The sequence below is a fragment of the Bidens hawaiensis genome, unplaced genomic scaffold, assembly GCF_021521415.1.
Source record: "Bidens hawaiensis isolate Kalapana, Puna unplaced genomic scaffold, B.hawaiensis_p1.1 tig00058267_1, whole genome shotgun sequence".
Taxonomy (NCBI): Eukaryota; Viridiplantae; Streptophyta; class Magnoliopsida; order Asterales; family Asteraceae; genus Bidens; species Bidens hawaiensis.
In genome coordinates, this window is record NW_027500529.1 from 26,158 (window position 1) to 50,354 (window position 24,197).

Sequence of the window (24,197 nt, forward strand, 5' to 3'; positions counted from 1 at the left end):
GTGTTACAACATGTTAACTAGCAAAATTATACCGAAACGTAAAACACTATAATGAAAATGAATAACCAAGTCGAAATGAAAAGAGTATCATTCAAGTAGCTTTGAATAAATATAGAATAATATTATATTTTTACTAATACTCTACGGTGAAGAAAAGTTAAAATTATCATCATGCAACTAAAGCTTACGTAAAACTTAAGGAGTTAAAAGCTTATAAATATATTTTAAAAAATAAAAGTATATGATTTACTAAAATTTATCGTAAGGGTTATTTTAAACTTTTACTAATGCAGAGTTTAAGAAAAGAGAACATAAATATATAATAACACTTTTGATGCTTGTACATACACATTTAAGACTTGTATATATATATATATATAAAAAACTAATAGTGGAATGTGGATCTCACACGACATCCACAAAGAAAAAAACCATATAGTGTGTTTGTGAATTAAACCAAAATTAGTAAACAATGAAACTACTGCTCTAATAAAAGAGAATACTATTTTGTATCATTTGTCATTCTCTAACGCTTTATTCTTGAGCTTTTAACCAAGGAAAGAAAAGAAAAGGAGAGGAAAGGATAAGAAAGGAAAGTGAAGGAAATTTATTTTAATTAGGTGTGTTCTTGAGTTGGAAGGAAATTAGAGAAAAGGAAAGGATAACTATGTTAAAAAATAGTTATCCTTAGTAATCATCCCATCTTCACATTTTTAAAACTCATTTTGTTATTTGGATCATATGTGGGTCAACCCAACCCTAAATAGCCTTATTTTAATGTATATATAAAGCAAGTGTGTTAATGTTTATCTATTTATTCTTTTTTTTTCTTTTTATATTTTAACGTCATGTTTATCCTTAAGTAATAAAATGAAATAATTTAGCTATAGAAAAAGAGCATGTCAAATGGGATTGAAATGGTCGGAACATTGCTTTATTATTAATTTTTTTTAGTATTTTCAGGTATATAAAATAAAAGTCAATTAAAATACTTTATTCCTTAAAAAAAATTTATTATATACACTGACACATTCTCATAATTTGTTTATCGACATACTAACCATTTAAATTTGTTATTGGTTTATTTTGGAAAGCTAGAATCATGAAGTTCTTTTCTTAGCTATCATATATATATATATATATATATATATATATATATATATATATATATATATATATATATATATATATATATATATATATATGATCAGGATCATGAGAGAACCTTTTTGAAATTGAGAACTATGAGAACCATTTTGGATCACAAAAAATCAAAAAATAAAAAAAATCATAAAATAAAAAAAAAACACAAAAATCAAAAAAGTATAAAAACCAAAATTCTTATTTTATCATCCCGGTCTCAAATAAAAAAAACTCGGTTTAGCTAAATTATATACACATATGTATAATATATACATATATGTATATTTACATGTTTTTTTTGTACACATGTGTATAATTTAAGATAAATGATACTGTACATATGTGTATATTACGTAACCAAAGATTATATAAAATTATACATATGTGTATAATACGATGTTTTTTTTTTGTATTTTTTTATTTTTTTTAATGAAACCGGAATGAAATATAAGAATTTTGGCTTTTTTACTTTTTTAAATTTTTTATTATTTTTTGTTTTATGATTTTTTTAAAGGTGTTTTTAGTGGTTCAAAATGGTTCTCAAAGTTCTCAATTTGCAAAGGGTTCTCTTAGGATCCTTACCATATGGTAAGGATCCTAAGAGAACCCTTTGCAAATTGAGAACTTTGAGAACCATTTTGAACCACTAAAAACACCTTTAAAAAAATCATAAAACAAAAAATAATAAAAAATTTAAAAAAGTATATAACTAGCTTTTATTTTCTGTAATACGGAGTTGTTTTATATTATTCGTTTCTTATTTTAATATATTTTTTTGGATTTTAATTTTATTTATTGTAAGGAATTTATTAATATACTTAGGATTTGATGATTAAAGGGTTTCAAAAATAAATTAGATGTTATAACTCGGTTTAGAGGCTATATGGGTTTGATAAAACCCATGACCCACTTTTTTTTACTATAAAACTATTTTTAAATTATAAATAATATTTTATAAAAAAACCATATACTAATTTTTAGTATATCCATATTTTATAGGATTTTCATATAAAATATTTGATGAGGTTAATTTTTAATATAATGAGATGTTATAACCCGTTTAAAAGGTTATTTGAGTTTGGTGAGACCCATACTCGTGAATTCGGTTTAAATGCATGAGAAAACTTCTTTTACAAATAAAGCAATCTGATGGCTTGAGATAATTTAAAAAGGTTACGTTTATATATATTTAAGATTAAGATTTAATACATAATCTTGATTTTATTATTTATGGTTGACTTGTACTTGAAAGACCTTGTGTTTTCACACGGACATCTATACGTCGGTTTGTCAAGATTTACAAGCAGACATTGACTAAACATTTTGATTATTAGGTATATTGGCAAAGACAACCGCAAATGTAAAACAAGGAAATTTTTTCTTATAAGTAAATATTTGCTTAATGTTTCTTTAGTAATTCCTATAATTTTAATATAAATTGTAATTTTATTAACAATATATAATACTTGTGTTGTCTATTGTATTTTGATTAATGTTCAAATTTTATAATTTTCATCAATTTTCTATGTAATACACGGGGCTGAAACTAGTTATAAATATTTCAACTAACAAAAGTCAGTGGGTTTAAAATTTGAATCAAATGAAAAATATCATGTTTGAATATTTTAAAATACTTGTTGACTTTCAATGGTAATAAACCTATAAAAGTGGCAAGCTTTTAATAGTAATCAACGTACAAAAATGGTAGATGGAAATGACCGGAAGTGTGAAATGTTTAAGACTACTATAATGCATTTAGGTTGTATTTTCTAACATGGATGTTAAGTTGGAGAAGAGAGGGAGGAGAGATAGGGTAGGAAAATTATTGACTAAAGCTATTCTTTTTGGTTACTCATGTCGCTTATTCAACATCCACGTCACCATAGTGCCTCACATTTTCCCCTTTATGTGGCCATCCATATGACACCTTATTTAACACCTACAAAAGTGACGAATGTCAGCCACCCACCTTAAAATTTTACATCGTGAAAATCCCAATAGCCCCCCATAACTTTTGAAATCATTAAAAGGAAAAGAAAAAAAGTTTGGAATGATCGGAGATATTTCTGACGAGGACACTAAGAAGTTGAAACCTGCAACTTGATAAACCAAAAAGATAAGACTTTATATATTTTTACTTTTAAAAAGTACTTCTGCATAAAGGTGATACATATTAACTTCTAGTCAAAACTTTTGAATAATTTTAATAATTTTTTTAAAGTAATAATTTTAATTATTTAGTTATTGCCTTCTTTTATTCAAGGGATAATCTAATAAAATATTAAAGTGCATTTCCTTTCTTTCTTATTTTATACTTAGATTAAATGCCCGTGTGATACACGGGTACAAAAGGAAAATGTAAAAATAAAAATAAAATATAATACACTAACTTTGATATCATACTTTAATAAGGATTTATGTTAAGACAAAAAATAAATCACAAATGAAGTCACTAATAAAAAGATTTGTCAAAGTTGGAATCAAATGCATTAAGAAAAGCAAAAATAACATCGATAAAAGCTACATTAAGAAATAGTTATTTTCTAATCAAAAGCTAAAACAATAAACACATTAAAATATAAGTGTTAAAACCATATTATGAACATTCAACACAACAAAGTCAAAAGATGTTTCAACATAATACATCAAACTGTAAAAACAAACCATTCAAACTTGTCTTGACAATAAGCAAAACAAACTTTTCTTTTCTTTTCACATTCATTTATACATCAGTTGTCTAATTTCCTTCAATGAAGAACTTTTGAAACCAACCTAGATACTTCATTGCAGTCGTATCGAAAGTTGCATTCATCACCATCCTCTAACACGCTTGCTTTCATGAATTTTCACAACATTAGGAAATTATATTTGAAGTTCAGGATATACAAAAGAGAAAATCAGATCCCCCTATATAAGTTAAAACCTCATTGATTGTAACAAAACAGAAAAGCAGATTTTGAAAAATGAATTGAAGTTAATTTGAAGGATGACTGCATACATGAAGAATATGTGAAGTTTTTAGGGTATTAACTTTTTTACTTATTTGGTGTAAAGTCTAGAAAATGTTTGAATAGTAGACATGTGCATGTCTACGTAAATAGTTGACCAAAAATTAAAATTTATAGAAGTTAGAAACCTCAAATACTATAATTTATGTTATCTCATTTGAGGTTTTGTATGTATGGTTAATTCAAACTCAGATTCAGATTTATGTAAACACAAAAGAGATGAATGTTAATGTTGAATTTTAAATTTGTGTTTAAAAGAATCTTTAACAAAGAAAGCAAAATTGATATACTTTTTTTAAATAAACACTTATTTTATAAATCTTGAGATGGAATAAAGATTCAAAGTTGTTTATAAACTATTACAACAAATAAAGAATATAAATAGACGTCTAAACAAACAATAATTTAAATATAAATTTCTTAATTATATATTGTGTAACAAAACAAAAAGGCAGATTGATCGAGAAATGTATATAAATTGTAAAGCTATTTAAGAAATATATATATATATATATATATATATATATATATATATATATAAAGTTTGAAGTGTTTATGGTATAAATTCTTATATACTTTTTTATATATATATATATATATATATATATATATATATATAAAGTTTGAAGTGTTTATGGTATAAATTCTTATATACTTTTTTTGTGTAAGGTCTTGAAAACATGGAAATGTGTGTAAAATAGTCATACCTTTAAATTGAACTGAACCAAACCTTTAAAAACAAAAAAAACATTTTTTGATATTGAATTTTTATTTTATAAATTTGTTAAAAGACTAAAAAGGCGGATTAACAGAAACTGAAAAAAACTTAACCCAAGCCAAACTCGTTGTGAAACTTGAAAACCGAACGGTTTAGTAACCCAAAAACCAAAATTTGTATAAACATATAAAGACAATACTTGAGCAGGAGAACCAACGATCGACATCCAAAGCAAGAGGAGAAGCCATATGAGCATGAAAATACATAACATTGCGTTATGGGTCAACTCGAAACGTCTCGGGATGAAAGCTATAGTTCCTGAAATTAAAATATTTAAAAACATAAATCTTTTTTTATTGTTACTGAATAACAGATAGTTTATGGTTTTTCAAACAACCGAGTTTTCGGTTCAGTTTCGGATTTTTATGTACTGAAAACTGGAAAACTGAACCAAACCTTTACAAACTGAAAAAAACCCAGTTTTTGTTATTGATTTATGTTTATTAAATTAATTAAAAGACTGGAAAAAAAAACTTAAACCAAACCAAAGTCATTGTGAAAATTGACTTAAACCAAATCGTTTAAACAACCGAGTTATCGGTTCGATTTCGGTATTTCATGTACCGAAAACTGGAAAACTGAACCAAATCTTTAAAAACGGACAAAAAAAACAATTTTTGTTTTATAATTGCAAATTGAAATCATGGGCTTTATTTTTTCATAATATGTGGAGATCAAGAATGAAAGTTTAAAAAAATAAACACATAAATTAAGAATAAATTAACGACTAAACTAATGAGTAACTCTTCACAGTTCATGTTTTTCAACAAAAATGAAGAAATATTATGTGGTAATTGAAGGCATACCCAATCTAGTGATGACTCTATATCTTTAGCAAAATCAAGCATATACCAATCCAATAGTTTTGGAACCGCAACCATTTTGTTTGAAGTTGAGATCGCGATTGCAGCTTGTAAATAATCTTTCTTCGTGACTTCGAGTTCGCTTTCGACTTGAGATCTCGTGTAGATTCTGACCTTTAAGTTTTTGATCATGGGTATGAATCAGTTTTGATATTTGCTTTAAGTTTAATAATGTTTACTAAATAATAAAAGGTAAGCAACATTGATATAAATTTTATTTTAGGCCAGAAAACCATCAACGTTTTAGCTTTATAAATGAAATAATGTCACAATAAACTTGGTAATTATTTTTGCAATTAACCATAAGATCAAAGGCTTTATCATATATGTTTATGCATCAAGGATGTGGTTTTAATAAACATCAACTACAAGTTAACCGTTGGTGAAAATTATTCAGATCTCAAACATAAATATTTAATTTTACCTTACATATTTGAATGATAAGGGAGCTTCAATATCAAACGTTCGATGGTGATCGCGTTTAAATAATGGCCTCCAACGTAACACAACTCAGTTAGGGTTTGACTGATTCATTAGATGAGCATCGCATTTGTTGTTTGTGAAACCTATACAAAAAGTGAAAGAAAAGAAAGTCTTAACATAATCAAAGTAATGATACTAATTAATTTCAAGAAAATTTAACAATTGAACTGTATCTGAAGTTTGACAAAATATCCATACCATGAAATTAGGTGTTCGTCGAGTACAACTTAGTTAGGATGTGATGAAATCATTCTATGAGCATTCATTAGATGATCATCGCATTCAGTTTTGATTGTTTGTCAAACCTATAAAAAAAGTGAAACACAAGGAAGTCATAACAAAATCAAAATCAAAATAATTATGATACTAATTAAATTTAAAAAGAACTTAACAAATTAAGCAGATCTAAAGTTTGATGAAAGAGTCGTACCTTGAAATCAACGGAACATTCGTCAAGCAAATGAATCGTAGGTTAATCAAGAAGCTAAGGTTAATTTGATGGAGAGAAATACGGCAGTAGCATCGATGAACAACGATTGGGTTTAGGGTTTCTGGAGAAGAAATAAGAAGAGAAAAGAAGAGGCGATATGTTTGTGATATATTTTAGGGTTTCAGAAAAATGAATGGATTGATGAACCGGATAATGAATTGATGAACCGGTTTTTTGAGACCCTTGCTTAAAAAAGTGACACATCAGTTAATTGAATGTATGAGTGACACATCAACATATTTAAGGAGAAGGAGACAAGTGGCATAGAAGATTGTCTTTTATTATGTAGGGGGATTTTTACTTAAGTTACAGTTTATTACCTTTTATAAGTTTTATTGTTCTATTATTATAAAATATACATATATACTTTGATATAGAAAGCATAATATTACTTGTCATGAAATCCTTTAATTACAAACTAACGTGTTGTACATTATTCACATAAAAATTTACTAACATGTAACTGTGAATTCGGAAAAAAAAAAGTTATGCTTGAACTTCTGGTTAAAAGGTTATGGTTATATCACTCGTTGAACACTACGAAGAAGATCGAGCCTTTTGATGCATTTAGGTTAGTGAGAGAGATTTTTTCATGTTTTTAACCAAATTCACTCAAACTAATGAGAGGAAGCAATGATATGTGCACCAGAATAATTTTCCTTGTCAAATTTCACTTCAATTTTCATTTCTACGTGAAGTATTTAATAATAATAATAATAATAACAACAAAAACTTAAATTAATTTTCTTATTTTTCTTCAGTTTCTCTTTCATTTATTTATATGTAATTTCTTAGTGTATTTAATTTAGTTTAAAAATGTTTAGATTTTAAAATTTTAAATTCTTTTATGTTATTACTTAAGTTATCTATTTTGCATCAATTAAAGACTTACTATTATCTTGTGATCCTAAAAAAATAATACACTATCACCCTCGGGTTAAAAGTTTCTAATAATGCCACTAAATTAAGCATTTGTAATGATGTTGGGCATAGTTTTCTTAATTGCATAAAATTTAGTTTGATTATTTTCTTTTTTTATGACCCGATCGGAAAAAAAATTATACGACACCTAAATAAATCCCCCCTGAAACAAAATTACAGGTCCGCCATTGAGAGAGAGAATGCGTAGAAGGAAAGAGAGAGAGAGAGAGTCTAGAAAGATGATCTAGCATACATTTATATGTGTTTGCATTGAAGATGATGCAATAATTACATATAAGATGAAAATAGACCAACAGAAAGAAAGTGTTAGTGAACATAGATCAATAAGAAGCCAAAACAATAGTAATTGTGTGTTGTAGGGGTGACCCTATCACCTTACATGCTTCAAACAAAATATGTTCCATCAAATCACGACACCAATATCATCAACGAGGTATCAACTTAATAACGTTGAAATTGTTTCAATCACACCTTTTTTGCAGTTTTTTTTCTTTTATATAATTTCTTTAGGTTAAACCACAATAAGCTTGTTAAATTATGAGTTAGTTAAAACTCACAACGTGCGTGATAGGATTATGCACATTTTAGCTAAACCATAATGCATAGTCAGAGGTCATGGCATCATTTTTGGTCGAATATGGTTGTCTACATGAATAAATGCTTGAATATGGTTATAATGATGTCACGTTTGTTGGTCATGGCTTGTATCTGTACAAGCGAAACCCGAGAATTGTGGAAACGAAGGATATGTTTCATATAGGAGGGTTAAGAAGCTAGTATCGCATGAACTAATGAAGAGGGATTGGTAGATAGCATTAACATTTTGAAATCATATTATCCTCGTTAGTTGCAAGGCCAGGTAAATATCTATCTGTCCATCCATATTTCTTTCTTTCTTTTGGTGTGTAAATAATTTTCGGTAAGAGCGTCTATGGTTTAGTTTACAATTCTTTTGGTGTGTAAACTTAGGTTCAGTTTTAGCACCTGTAAAGCTTTCATCCTTCCTTCCATTATGTTGATCATCACTGTCAGTTTAACATATCTTGCTCCGGTCATGCAATAGGAACTCGAAATTGACGGCGGTGGAGACAACATCTCTTCCGTCGCAGCGCCACCACTGACGTGAGGTCGAAGACTCACTCAAAAATAAACCGAATACAACTAATTAGATAGCGGTAAACGGGTGTCGAACACAGCGAGTTTGTGGAAATGTGTTACTAAGTAGCTTTGTAATTAATCTATATTAAACTAAATGTAGAAAATAAACTAAGTATTTTGTTGGTTGATTTGATTAACGCAAAGAACTGAAAACAATTTAACGAGTTTTAAAACAATAAGAGAAAATATGCCTTCCCTCGGTTTCAGGTTTCTATGAATGTCAAAGTTAATGTTTAAACTGAGATGAACAATAAATAAAGTTCGTGCTTATGTAAACAATCACGATAATTGAGGATCAAGTACTTGGACTACACAACGCAAGGTAATCACTCAAAAACCAATTAGTTTATCCAACCCCGATTCCCTCCCGGTTAATCTCAATTGCTTAAAGCACCAAGAACTGACGGTTTAGAACACAAATTCAATAAACTAACAAACTATCAATCAATGCATAAACACAATAATAATGAAATCAATAAGATCAAACTATTATCTCAGAAATTGCATAAACATTCAATCAAACATTCATAAATAAACCTTACAATCCGAGGGAGAACACAGAGGGATTTAGCCGAGCATGATTCGATTCATCATTCCTTCGATTATAGTAATCATACAAATCGAAAACAAGTGTTTTACGGTTACACAACTCACCATTGATCTATGGCACCTCTAAATCGCCCTTAGGTCATCCACAATTGAAAGATAATGATTAGAATGTAAACAAGCCGTCCAAAATACGAGTTAATATGGTAGTTACAAAGTTTTGCGACGCGCCCACCGTAAGCTACGGTGGCCACTGTAGCTCACGGTGGCTTCCAAAGCCCTACGGTAGGCACAAACTGCCTTACGACAGCCGGTTTACCCAGCCTCCACCGTAGCTTACGGTGGGTACCGTAAGCTACGGTGGCTTCAAACTCCACTTCTTGTTTTCTTCATAACTTTCTTGTTTCAAGTCCGTTTTCTTCACTGTTTTCGCCCACATTCTCGTAATTTCATCATCTAGCATCTCCTACCTGCAGTTATACGAGTAAACGTAGTCATCTAATTCCACAAGATAAATTGATTAAGTGCATGATTATTAACGGTCTTAGATCACTTAAGGGTTGTCCAATGGACCACCCGTCAACCACCACGTATCCCGTTGCTCCGCATCTGCGAAAAAATTCGCCGCCAATTCTCTGTTTAATTCGCATTCCACAACTGTGTATTTCTGTGGATTATCAAGAAAAATCCATGACTAATTTCGTCGTCGAATCATCATTGTTGCGGAGGTCCAATTGCCGCCAGATGTGGTTGAAGAAGCTATGAAATTTTTAGTGCGTAATCGTGGTCGTCTGTTACTTCATTCAATTCGTCTTCTAATAAATTATGCCTTGTAGCTCTTGTTTTGGATTCATGAAATTTAGCCAAAATTATAATAATGTAAACAACACGAAACAATATTGGATTTGAAATTAGGCGATTAAATTGATTTTTTTTCGGTGGTGGCGGTGGCGGTGATGATGATGGCTTCTGGCGGTAGAGAGGTGGCTGCCATGAGGGATAAAGAAAAAGTTGAGTGGTGATTGGGTTATGATTTGGTGGGGTTGCGGGTTGGAGAAGATAAAGTAAATAGCTATTTTATCAAAAATAAATTTTAATTATTAAATACTTAAGTAATTGACACCTAACACGCCATGTCATCACAAATTTAACGGAGTTAACGGTTTGTTAAATTGGAATTGCTATTGGTAACAAAACTAAAAGTTGGGATTATTAATAGTAAGATTGTTAGTTGGGATTATTATTGATGAATACTCAGTAGTTTGGATTATAGATATCCAATTTTCCAAAAAAACAAAAAAACTTCCGGGTCATTATGAAAGTAGCCATAATATAAAGGGTAAATTCGCACTTAATCATTAATGTAAGCCCAAAACCCTAAAATCAGGGCTTTACAGTTTAGACGAGCCCTCCATCTGAGGCTTCACCTTCAACAGATGAGGTTACACAATCAAATGGATACAAATACAACCTTCTAGATTCAAATTGAAGAATCAAAATGTCCTGTAAGTCATAATGTTGATTCGTATGCATTCATACTTTCTTTCAATTATCTTTTCTTGTTTTTTTTATATCAATTTGCTCGAAAACCCATATGAGAATGATTAAAGCAACGATTTTTATCAACACCCTCTTAATATTCCGCAGAATCCATATCTGGGTATCGTCAATTTTGCTATGCTGATTCGTGGGATCAATAATAACAGGCTATTTTGGATCTCTAACATGATTTCTCAACTTCATTATGTGCTCTGCCCACCAACTGTTTGTAAAAATGCCTGTACCGGAAATGGACCGTCTTTTCTATCGGTTAAAAGGAGAAACTTTTGCACTTCAGACCCTACAACTCAAGTCAAAACCGGAGTCGTTTATTCCCATCAAACACAAGGTAGTGTCAACGGTAACCGAGTTTCACGCCTTGTGAGAACCGAGGCACAAACTGCACTTTTTGATTATTTGCATTTTACCAGAGGCTTCCATTTCACTGATGCTGAGTACATGAGCGAAAACTCGCCTCATTTTATTCAAAACTTGTTGTCTGTGGTTGATAACGAGCAAGATGTGTCACGGGCTTTGTCTAAGTACTTTCGCTACAATCCGATTAATGAGTATGAACCGTTCTTGGAGAGTTTAGGTTTAAATCCCGTTGAGTTCCCGTCACTGCTTCCTAAATCATTGATATTTTTGGGTGATGACAACCTCTTGCTTGATAATTTTCATGCTTTGTGCGGTTACGGGATCCCGAGAACAAGGATTGGCAAGATGTATAAGGAAGCAAAGGAGATATTTGGATATGATCATGGTGTTTTATCTATGAAACTTAAGGCTTATGAGAAATTAGGGTTAAGTAAATCAACAGTAATCAAACAGTAATCAAACTTAAGGCTTATGACCCACGTTGATGATAAGTTTCTCACTGTTCTTGATAAGCTGAAAGGTTTCGGGTTTGGAAACGAATGGATCGGTAGTTACATACCTGAGAGAACCACTTTGAATTGGGATAGAATGTTGGACACCATGAGTTTTCTCGTGCAAGTCGGTTACAAAAATAAACAGATGAAAACTCTGTTTCTAGATAACCCCACGTTACTGTTTGAAGGCTCGGGCAAGCAGATATACGTGCTGGTCGGTCAATTGCTAAAGCTAGGGCTCGAAATGAACCTAATTTACAACCTCTTTTCTAAAAACCCCCAAATTTTATCATCAAAGAGTGCAAAGAATCTTTCGACAGCAGTGTGTTTCATGGTTGAAATCAAGATGGAAATGGAAGTAATTGCAAGCATTGTTACTACCCACATGGAAGTTCTTGGTTCTAATTTATTAAAAGGGCCGTTAACCGTTATGAACAGTTTGAAAATCAGAGAAGATGAGTTGCGTGGCGCTATAAAGAAAGACCCTTTAATGCTGATCAATTTGGCTACTAAATCCGACACTAAAACAACCGATAATCAAGATTAAAATACATTTGTTGAAAGGAAAAACTTTTTGCTAAGATTGGGTTATATTGAAAACTCTGATGAGTTATCAAAAGCTCTAAAAAAGTTTCGTGGCAGAGGAGACCAGCTGCAAGAAAGATTTGATTGTTTAGTGCAGGCAGGACTTGATTATAATGTGGTTTCTGGTATGATTAAGCGGGCCCCTTCTGTGTTAAACCAGACAAAAGATCTTCTTGAGAAAAAGCTTGATTGTTTGCAGAATCGGTTGGGTTATCCACTGGAAGCGGTTGTGGTGTTTCCATCATACTTGTGTTATGATATTCAGAGGATTAATTTAAGGTTTTCTATGTATTTGTGGTTATTGGAGAGAGGTGCGGCAAAGCCTAAGTTATCTTTGAGCACCATTCTTGCATGTTCCGATGCCAGGTTTGTGAAATATTTTGTTCATATTCATCCTGATGGTGTTTCCACATGGGAGAATTTGAAAAGTACATTTAATTCAAATTAATATTTGATACCAAATTTTAGTTTCTCATGTTGTTATATACAATTATATTTGCTTATTTTCTCATAGTTTGTTTCCGTTTAGTTCATTTTCCTTGGTGTTGGTGCGCACGAGCTCGAGAATTACAGGTTTCAAAATCACGCTTAACATATTTTATTTTAACGTAACAATGACTGCCGTTAAGCACTTCAGTTACTTTCTAAAATTACAATTTTACCCTTACCCCTAAAGGATCAATTATGTCATTTTTATATTTTTATTTTTTTACTGTAGTTAGTGTAAATGACGTATCTGTTACAAAAAGTTAACATTAAGGATGTTAAGCGTGATTTTAGAAGGTAAATGATGAATATGCAATTTATATAAACGTAAAAGATGTTTTGTGTAATTTTGACTTTGTTTATGTTTTAATTATTTTTGTGTTATATTTATATGCATCATTAATTGTATTTTTATGTTATAATCATAACTTTTGTATATGACAAATATATAATATATATTATTTAGTTGTTTTTATCATAATAATTTTAAATACATTAGTATGATATAAATAAAAATTATATAATTAGCAAGTTGAGTTGATAACCGGAGCTTCGGTTTGAGCTCGTTTTTTGAATAAGTTTCGATAGAGACTTGGATACTTGATATAAATTCAGCTTGATTCGAGTTTTTAGCGAAATTGGCTCACAAGCAGCTCCGTTGTTTACATCTCTATTTGGAAGTGAAGTTTCGGTTGGAGAGGATGTGAGGTGGGTTAGGCCTTAGAGCCCGGACCGCATCTAGGCTCAAGCCCAAGCACTACACACGTCATTAATATACATCTTGTCTTGTAGTCTAGGCTTCAACTTATCAATCTATAACATCTTTGAACATAAGAGTATTTTTTTTATTCATCTTCAAGGAACATAACTTCACTTTTGAATCTTAAATTGACATACATGGCCTCTGTGTTACTTGCAAATTTGCGATTTTGACTATCAATTTGAATGCTTAATGGGAACGAGGGCATTGGAATAAAATTTATTCTCTTGTTTGTTTGGTTGCTTTTAAAATGGAAATTTAAGTTGATGGATCTGGAATCTATTTATATTTTATATTTTTTTAATTGCGCGTCGACCTACCCATTACTACTACTTATTAATGGAGTGAGTTTTTCCGTGACACGATGTCAACCGTTTATTTTGAAAAAGAAATCCATTGCTATAGGAAAACCCATTGAATCATGTTTCAAACATGAGACCATAAAAATCTTAAGCATTAGTCATTACCTCATGCCATTGAACTAATAGACTATTTATGTGTATATACACAAGAGAAACTATGAGAAGTAATAAACTGAGAAACCGTGAATGGCATGTGGCTTTTTTCTGAACTATCAGTTTTTAGTTTAAACCATTATATAATGAACTATGTTAGATCTCATGTAATACACGGGCTGGTAATAAATAAAAACAATAAAGAAGAAGAAATTTTGACACAAATATATTTACAAAATAAATAAATATATATTTTGTTTATAAATAAAAAGACTCGGCTAACTGATGATAAATATTTAGTTTCTCCTTAGAAGAAAGTTAATCCACTTATATAAAGCGAGAAGGGAACTTCATCTTCTGAACCATAGTAAACCACAAACCATAACCTCCTGCAAACTATGAAACGATAACACTTGAATTTAAAAAAAAATGTAAACGTGATTATATATTGACTTGTATCTACATATCACAAACATTACTTAATGAAATAACAAATATTGCAGAGCAACAAAAAGATATGAGCAATTGAGCAACTTATCATTCACTTCAACTTTAAGTCGAGCTTGACACTCGTTAATGATCAAAATTGACAACAGATCACATTCAAATTTCAATGTCTTCTGCCAGAAATTAGCAGGGGTCTATATTTCTGTTTAAAGAATTCAATTGCTGAGATAAATTTATAAGAAAATGTATTAGCAAATGAGAGCTTTATCTTAAAAAAAATATTGAGGAAAGTTAGTGGTTTGTGTAAAACGGTAACTAAATGGGTTCTTAACCTCATTACATATGATTTTAGTAGCCCCACTGATAATTAATAACCTTCAATTATAATCACTAATAATTGTAAACATTAGTATATAAGTATTAGAGAAAATTGCATAAATAGTCCATGTGATTTGACCATTTTGCATTTTTAATTGGTCACTTGACAAAATGCATGAAAACCGAACAGTTATAAGCAGTCAAAATGTATGCGACACAGATTTCAGAGGCTGCAACATGATTGACCCGTATGCATTTTTTGACGCTGCAACACAGCTTGATCCATATGCGACCCATGTGCATTTGTGAGAGTATGCGCAATTGATTCGTATGTATTTTTTGAGGCAGCAAAACTTTTAGACTTATGCACAATTTATGCATTTGTGAGAGTAACCACAATTGACATGTATGCATTTGGGAAAGTTTGCACATTACATTGCAAAAAAAAAAAAAATTGCTAAATTAGATTACTATCATTTATAAAATTGAAATGAAGCTGAACATTGGATCACCAAATGTTCAGAGAAGTTTATTTGAATCACAAGTTTTATAAATATAGTATTTGAAACTTGAAGTTGATTATGTTTTTGTGTTTTCAGATCAAGTCAATGCAAAAATGGATTGTTTTTATTTCAAAGAGGGTTTAATTCTTTTGGGACAAAGGTTGTTTTGCTTTGTCATATAAAGTCTATGCAACTATGGTATTATATATGTTTAATTGTTTATATTTTGAAGCATACCCATATTTTATTTTTTCTAATTAGCTTTGTAGTAGTCGTTAATTATCAGTTAAGTTATTATTTAATTGGTAAAATAATAAAAACTAAAGAAAAATAACAAAATACTGACCATAAGACTGTTTGCTCCTTCAAACTCGTTTGCATACAATTCGGCCAGGGCTTCATTATAGTTTGCATCCTTCAACCGGTAACTTTTGCACAAAAGCCACAGTAAATACACTTTATATCATCAATTTTTCACATTTATTAACTAATGATAAATAAAAAAAATAAAAAATAAACATAGAATAATTATATACATTTCCTTGTCTCCAAAACTAGGATTTGAGTATAAAGCTTCTTGAAAATAAAATCTATGTTTTGAAGCAACATGACATTGAAAACAAAATACGTGTATGACTAATCGGATTACATATCAATATGAATAATCGAATTGTTTAAATTGAATCCTTAAATTGAATATGTAATCATCATAGAATTAGGGTTGAGGTTTAAATTTAATTTATTATGTGAATTAGATTACATTTCGACATAAGATGAATCGGATCAGGTGATGGATTTCAAAGATTGATCAGATGTACTTAACTATTGATATCAAGTTTGATTTGATTGATGTTGAATCAGATTACATTAGAAGATGAAGATTGGTCGATTTTTAATGATCAACATGTGATTTGATACATACCTTTAAAGTTGAAGATTGGTCGATTTCAAAGAAATTCCAAGCATAATAAGAAGATGGTGATTATCTTCATTGTTAGGGTTAGAGATATTGATTATAATTGGCCGCCGCTGATGAAAATGGATTAGGCGCGATTTTGATTTGGAAAAATAATTAATTAAAATAATTAAAAAAATTAGAAAATGCCACATGGCAATTTGAAAACATTTGGTGAAAGGTTTATTATATAATAAAGAGAAGAGAGATAACGTAAATCTTTTATATATTTAATTACTAGGCTAAATGTCCATGTGATACACGGGTAAAAAAAAAGAAAATGAAAAAAAATAAAAATATAACATAATACATTAAATTTGATATTATACTTTACTAAGGGTTTATGTTAAGACAATAAATAAATCATAAATGAAGTCACTAATAAAAAGATTCGTCAAAGTTGTATAATAATGCTATGTTTACGTTTTTACCTTTGTTATTAAAAATGCAATCGTTTGTTTTACTTGAAGGTGAACATTGAAGCAAATGCGTTAAAAAAAGCAAAAATAACAATGATAAGATCAACATTAAGAAAGCACGAAATATTTTTGTTGTTTTTGGTTATCTATGTTTAAAATTATTTTTGTACCATATTCATATAGACAACATATAAAAAATTGGATATCAAATAAATATGCAACATTGAGTATCAACTAAATATGTAACCAAGTAAATCAAATAAATTCATAAATGATCAAAAAGTATTTACAAACTTATAAGTTAAATATTACATTAAAGTAATTACAAACTTATTACAGATTTCTGAATACTTCTTTGTATACCATCGACGAAGAATATTTGCTTGCATAGTCGTACCCTGTAAGAATAAATAAAAAGGTTTCATGTTTTATTAAATCAAGTAAATGATAATATATAAGTAACGAAGAAACATATACCTGCTCGTCAACAACAATCATTTCAATGGAGTGCCACTTTTGAGAATTGTAGTTCACGCCTTCACGGGTTGTTTCCATAACCGGATTACACGAACCTTGACCGTATGATCACGGCATGACAAATCCAGATCCTTCAGATAAGTGATGTTACCGAGTGCAGGCAAGCTGTAAACAAATATAAATGTTTATCAATAAATGTTTATCAATAAATGTTTAACAATGTATGAACTATGTTGATGATATGAAACATGAAAAAGAAAACAAAATATGAAGAGAATATAGTACTTGAGTTACATTAGTTGAGTGGTATTTGTTAGTGTAAGAACTAAATAAACACAAAGAAGGGTTCAGATGGTGTGTGGAAATCTGATGGAGCATGGGTGGCATTTATAATGTTGAAGAGTAAAGCAAAAAATCTATTTTAGGTATGTATCAAAAATATAAAAAGTTGAATATGTGATGGTAACCGTGCTGGTTAATTGTTTGGTGAAAATGTTTGAAAACTTTGTTCTCGATAAAAATATGTAAGGTCGAATAAAAAATATAGGGTGTAACAAAAGAAAAGTCATATTTTGAAAGGCTGAATTTTAAAACTATATTAAGAAGGACTGAACATATGAAGAAAGTTTAAACGTTTAGAGTAAAAAGTTTTATACTTTTTAGGTGTAAAGTCTTGAAAAAGTTTGAAAAATGACGAATATGTGAATCGTTGATCATATGAATAATAAAAGAAAATTTCAAATGATAATACTTTATATAAGATGAAATTTCAAGATAAACTTATTTGTGTGATCAATTCAGATTCAGATTTATGTAAACTTTTGAGACTAATACTAAAATTGAATTGTATATAATGAACAAATGAAAATTTTCCAATATGTGTTTGAAAGTAAGTTTAAGAATGCAAATTTGATAGAAATTATTTGCCACTTTGGTTTTTAAATCTATAAATAGTGTAAAGCTATTTTAAGAAGGGCTTAACGCAAGAAGATAGTTTAAATGTTTAGGGTACAGAGTTTTATACTTTTATGGTGTAAAGTCTTGAAAATGTTTGAAAAATGGTTATGTGTCAACATAAATAGTTGACCATTTTTATAGAAGTAAGGAAAATTTCAAATGTAATCTTATATAAGGTAAATGGAAAATTTCAAGATAATATTATTTGTGTGGTCAATTCAAATTCAGATTTATGTAAACTATTGAGACTAATGTTAATGTTGAAGATAATCTTATATAAGATGAATTGTATATAATGATCAAACGGAAAATTTCAAATGTGTTTAAAATTAACTTTAATAAAGAATGCAAATTTGATGGAATTTTTTTGCCACTTTATTTTTTAAATCTAGAAATAGTGTAAGCTATTTTAAAGAGGACTGAACACATGAAGAAAGTTTAAGTGTTTAGGGTATAAAATTTTATACTTTTTTGGTGTAAAGCCTTGAAAAAGTTTAAAAAATGGATATGTGTCAAGACAAAAAAATAGTTGACCATATGAAATTTATAGAAGTGGAAACCTCAAATACTAAATGTAATTAAAACTTAAACAACAATACAAAATCAAATAAAAAAATAGACAGACACATACCTTGTGGTCAATTATAGCAAAAATAGTAGCATAATCCGCATCTATGGCAGTTTTTGGTGATTCCAAACATCAGCTTCCATATGGTTTTGAGTTTTAGGATTCTAAAAATTTCACAAAAAAACATGAAAAACATACCCTTGTGACCAAAACCACATTCAGTAGCAAGTCCTAAGATTATAAATACATTAGATGAGAAATAAAAATGCATATGATGAAAAATGTAAGAAGTCCATAACTTGGTTGAATTAGTTAACTCACGAATTTTACAAACCAAAGAATCCTAATTCCTAAATTACTTTAAAAATCAACTTTTTATAAGATCTCTATACTTAACTCATCAATATACAACCAATCCTAAAAACATAACACAAGATCCACAATTGTATTAAATTAAAAAAAGCCTTATAAGTAAAGATTCACAAGTTTTCCTCCAAAAAGTAGGCAAAAACAACCAAACAATATCTTGTTTTCAACAAAATTAACAACTCCAGTTTGTGTATAACAAAAAAAAACTTAATTTTATTAAGTCAACAATTATCAATTAATTCGTCTGCGAATAACAAAAAAAACTAACAGCAAACTCTCAATATTAAAATCCGTATCAACAATCACATACATATACACATCATATATCATAATTAGAAGCATCATCAATCAGTAAACAGATCTAAAGTTTGACAAAATACTCATACCTTGAAATTAGTGGTTCATAAAGTTCACTTAGTTAGGTTTGAACGATTGATTCGATGAGCATAACGTTTAGTTGTTGTCAAACCTATAAAAAAAGGGGAAACCAATGGAAGTCATAAGAAAATCAAAGTAACTATACTAATGTATTTCAACAAAACCGAACAAAGTAACCAGATCTAAAGTTTAACGAAAGACTCGTACCTTGAAAATTAGGGGTTTATCAAGTAAATCAATAGTAGATTATTCAATAAGCTGGGTTAATTTGACAGAGAGAAGTACAGCAGTAGCATGGTTAACATCAACCAAAGAAGCCTTGCTTTTATCATTTCTTTCGGTTTTAATATTTTAACACAATAATAAATCAAAAATCAAGTAAAGAAAAAACTAAAAACCCATAGACACCATAAACAAATAATATAGATCCAAACGCAAATCACCTGAAGAACGACAGAGCGGAAAAAAGAATGAACCTCTTTCCGATTTTGGCGGATTGAGAAGGCATATTGATGTGCCGCCGGAGATTACGGTAAGCAAGAGGAACGCCAGAAATAGGACCTGAATCTGAAATTGAGTTTCCGATGTGTCGTCGACGATTATAGGAAGGAGGTGGTAGGGAACAACGAACTGATTTAGGGTTGGTTGAGAAGAAAGAAGAAGATGCAGAAAAGAGGAAGAGAGCGGATGTGTTTGATATATTTAGGGTTATTCAAAATTGGACGGATGATAGTAAACCGAGTTTATTATTTTTTTTGGAGGTTGAATGTAAATTTGACACGTCAGCAAATGAGTTATATGATTCATACGTAATCTTGTTGAATATTAAAGGGACACGTGGCTGTGGAGATTTTCTTTTATTATATGGGGGGGTTTTTAATGTTCTTCTTTTTTCTCTAATAATTTAAGTTTGTTAAGTAATAATTACCTTTAATTAAATTTTCATTTCTTAACATACCTACATAAACTAAACTAAAACCCAATATATTTAGTATCATAAATTATACCGAGTATCATTACCGTTACTCATATCATGACGAACCGAATTAATATCGAACGAATAACATCAGCACCAGTGTTTTATCGAAACCAACATTGCTATTTGTTTCTATGATATTTAATTGATGTGAAGTACATGTTGATATTCCACCGTTAGAATCTTCTAACGAGGAGGAAAATGATTCGTCTAAGCCAAAATTCATGAAAAAGGATTATGTGGAATCATCCTAGAAATACCCAAAATGGTCATTCAAGAATACTCGGACCGCTCAATTAAAAGATATTCCATTCGACTGTTTATGCAATGTAACATCCTGAAATTTCTAAGAATAATATTTAATATATTATTTATTTATGGTGGAAAAATTTACTTGAGTTAGTAGAGAAATAATAAAAAAAGATGGAAGTATAAGTAGAGCACTCACTTTACTAGTGAGAGGTAGGGGGTTCAAACCTCACTATCACCAATTTATATGGGAGATATGAAGGATGAACCTGGCTTGCCAGAGTTCGAGTCCTGATTTCACCCGGTTTTACCGGCTCCTCGTTGTCGTGCCGTTTGGCGGGCGTGGGGGTCTGGTTTTATCTGGTGAATCCCTCAACAGGTGGACCGCTAGGGGCTTCGTCCGTTCGGACTAGTGGCCGGCTCGGGCTACCTTTAGCCAATGGGGGCCGCGTACGGAGTACCCGACGTTACTTAGTTGGCCGTTCAAAAAAAAGATGAAATTAATTATGGACCAAAAAGGAAAGATGGACCTAAGGTCCATGGGCTTAAGGGAGTAAATACCCCTTAAACCCTAATCCTTTCCATTTTCATACATCTCTACACCATAGCCTACACTGTAACATTCGTCTTTTTCGGTTCGTTTTGTATTTGTATTTGTATAAAAACCCGACCCGATTTGTAAACTGAATCTTTCGATAATATAAAATAGTGGGTTTTTTATGTTTCATAATCATCTCTTACTTTTCGGATTTCGAAAATACTTTTTAACGGTCTTTAAAACGCTTAAAACGCCTCGAAAACGACCCGAAACGACTCGCGAAGCAAACCGGACCAGGCCACCCCACCCCTGACCACGTCGCGCCGCGCGTCGCCTAGCCCACCAGCTCACTTATTCAGGATTTTTGTTGTTTGTTTGTATTGTTTGACTTGTTTAACCTTTTTAAACACATGCAAGTCTTGATATAAACCATGGAAAATAACTTTGAGCACTACCCTATGGAAAATAACTTTGACCACTACCCTATGTATACAAGGTTAGAACACCATTCCTAACCTTCAAGGTTCATAATAATCAAGCAACAACCTTCTTTAATTTTTGTTTTGTTACTTAGTAATTGAATCTTGTGGTACAACATATATATATATATATATATAATATGTACCCCTTGTTTCCTTCGGCTTTCATCTTCTCCGGCCATGGTCGGTTGAGGTGATATGCTACAAGGCAAGGCTTCATGGAGGACTCATTATAGTCCTTGTCGGAATCCAACTTGATCTTATAACAAGTTTGAACCGGTGAAACCAAATACTCTCTTAACGTACGTCAAGGTTCTTCACAATAGAACTATATACTTGGTTAAGTCGTTTTGATTTTCTTGAGTTATCTCAAAACATTTTGGAAAGTTGACTTTGAGTTTAGTTAATTATATAGACCCAAATTGACAAATCCGAACACTCGATTAAAACCTTGTTTTGGTATTTATATAACTAAGGGTCTTGCAATAGTGAATTATAACCCACATAAGTTACTTAACATAGGTTGAGTAATATTTATGAATGAAATACCAAGACCCCGGTTTCGAGTAAACTTACTTTTTAGAACATCTCTTTAATTTCCCAAATATTTACATTTTTAAACCATAAACTTCATATACTTACTTTACTTGTCATATTTTACTTTAAACCCTTCCAAGACTACCTACTAACTTAAGACCCGTTTAATCTAGGTCTTGCTCGTTAACCCGATCTCTGATTATTCACGAATCAATCTTTCAAGTTACTTAGTTAACGTGAGTTTATTTCATCCCCCTTTTTCACTTTTATATTTTGGGGGTAACATGCATACTTATTTAAAACAAGAATGATTTATTATACTCATTTCTCAAACCACAAACTTTAGGGTGTATGATACTTTGAATACTTGCTCGATTGTGTGTTATATGTCTCATATGCTTTACGTGCACGAGTGTTTATTTTTATGTTGTTGTTGAGCCTCATTAAGTATGATCATACGCTCCCCTAACTACTTAGCCTTGTGCTAGTAGAATAGGGCCTCATTATCCAAGTATGTCGGTTTGTACCGATTAGAAAGGATCCTCATTTACATATGTTTTATATGCCACGATTGATGCTTTTATTTATAGTCTCATATACGTTTGTGGATTTCGCTCATATTATATATACTCAAAACTATGAAATTGCTCACCAACATACGTGTTGAAAAATATTATTTTATGCATTGTTACATGTCTGATTATTACTTGAGTTGGAGTTTGAAGACGTCATTCTATTTTGATACCGCTAGGTTATTAGAAGAATGAACAATATTTATTTCTTATATTTTGGTGTTTATTTGTATGAACAATATGTGTTACTTTGGCGATTGAATGAAATTAATGAGTTGATTAAATATTGTTATTTTATTAGTGTATTGTGTTCTTGGGAAATCCGTTGCACCCCGGCATGTTCCGCCGCCTTTGGTCGATGTATGACATACACCATCAAAACCCACACTTCTCTAATTCCCGTTTTTGAGAAAATAACCCACAAAGACACGATGATTCTCGAAGATCTAACCTTCGGATCGGTCTCAAAGTTTAATTGAGTGTTCATGGCATATAAATGAAGATTCCCACCGATTAGATCTTCAATAAGAGGTCGGCATGTCTGGTGTTTATCAGCAAAACCATAGCAGCTCAAAAATGAAGATTTCCGGAGACTTTAGCCACAGTTTCCAGAGAAGCGAGCTGATGGGTTTGTAGATCGGGGCGAGATGGTTCCGTGGCCGCTTGAATCACTCAATTCTGAGTTCGTTTGATATGGTTTTGGTCTATTTGAGTAATTTTGATCATAAACATCAAATGCACGTTTTTGTTAAAAAGGTTTACTTTTTGTGTACGGATTTACATGAAAATTGGTAGGATGATAGATCGGGTCATGATTATTGATAAAGTAATGAACTTGCTAGTAAACGGGCTATTTGGTTCGTTTCAGGTAAAACGAGTAGTGTTCGGTTTGTGAAAAGAACGGGTAAACGAAGTCGGTTTTGCATGAAATTTAGTAGGATAGTAAATCGGACCTTGTTATGTGACAAAAATGCAAACTTGATGTTTAAAATGGACTAGATAAACACAATGGTATATACGGCTCACATGAGTAACCCTAGGTCTAGCCTAAAAACGTTTTAACTCATAAAGGTTCAAGCTTTATGGATGAACGGGCTAGGTCTTAGCCGAAAATGGGCGTGGGATCGCTTACGGGTTGATACCATACTTTAATGAGGGTATAAATATTAAAACATGTAATGAAATGATGATAAAAAGAACAAGTAACATCAGGTCATTCGAATACACTCTATATATTCGAATACAAGTTATGTTCGAATACACCGATCAAATTCGAATACCCTATGCATGTTCGAATACATCATAGATTCGAATACATACTCATACTCTATTACAGTGGCCTACTCG

General features: G+C 30.7%; 1 pseudogene across 1 annotated transcript; it reads left to right on the plus strand.

The window, feature by feature from the left end:
* The first annotated feature begins 10,704 nt into the window (after positions 1-10,704).
* Positions 10,705-12,867, plus strand: LOC143602276 (transcription termination factor MTEF18, mitochondrial-like; annotated as a pseudogene). Its single transcript, XR_013147803.1, has 2 exons — positions 10,705-10,916; positions 11,118-12,867. The product of XR_013147803.1 is annotated as a transcription termination factor MTEF18, mitochondrial-like (transcript).
* The last annotated feature ends 11,330 nt before the right edge of the window (positions 12,868-24,197 follow it).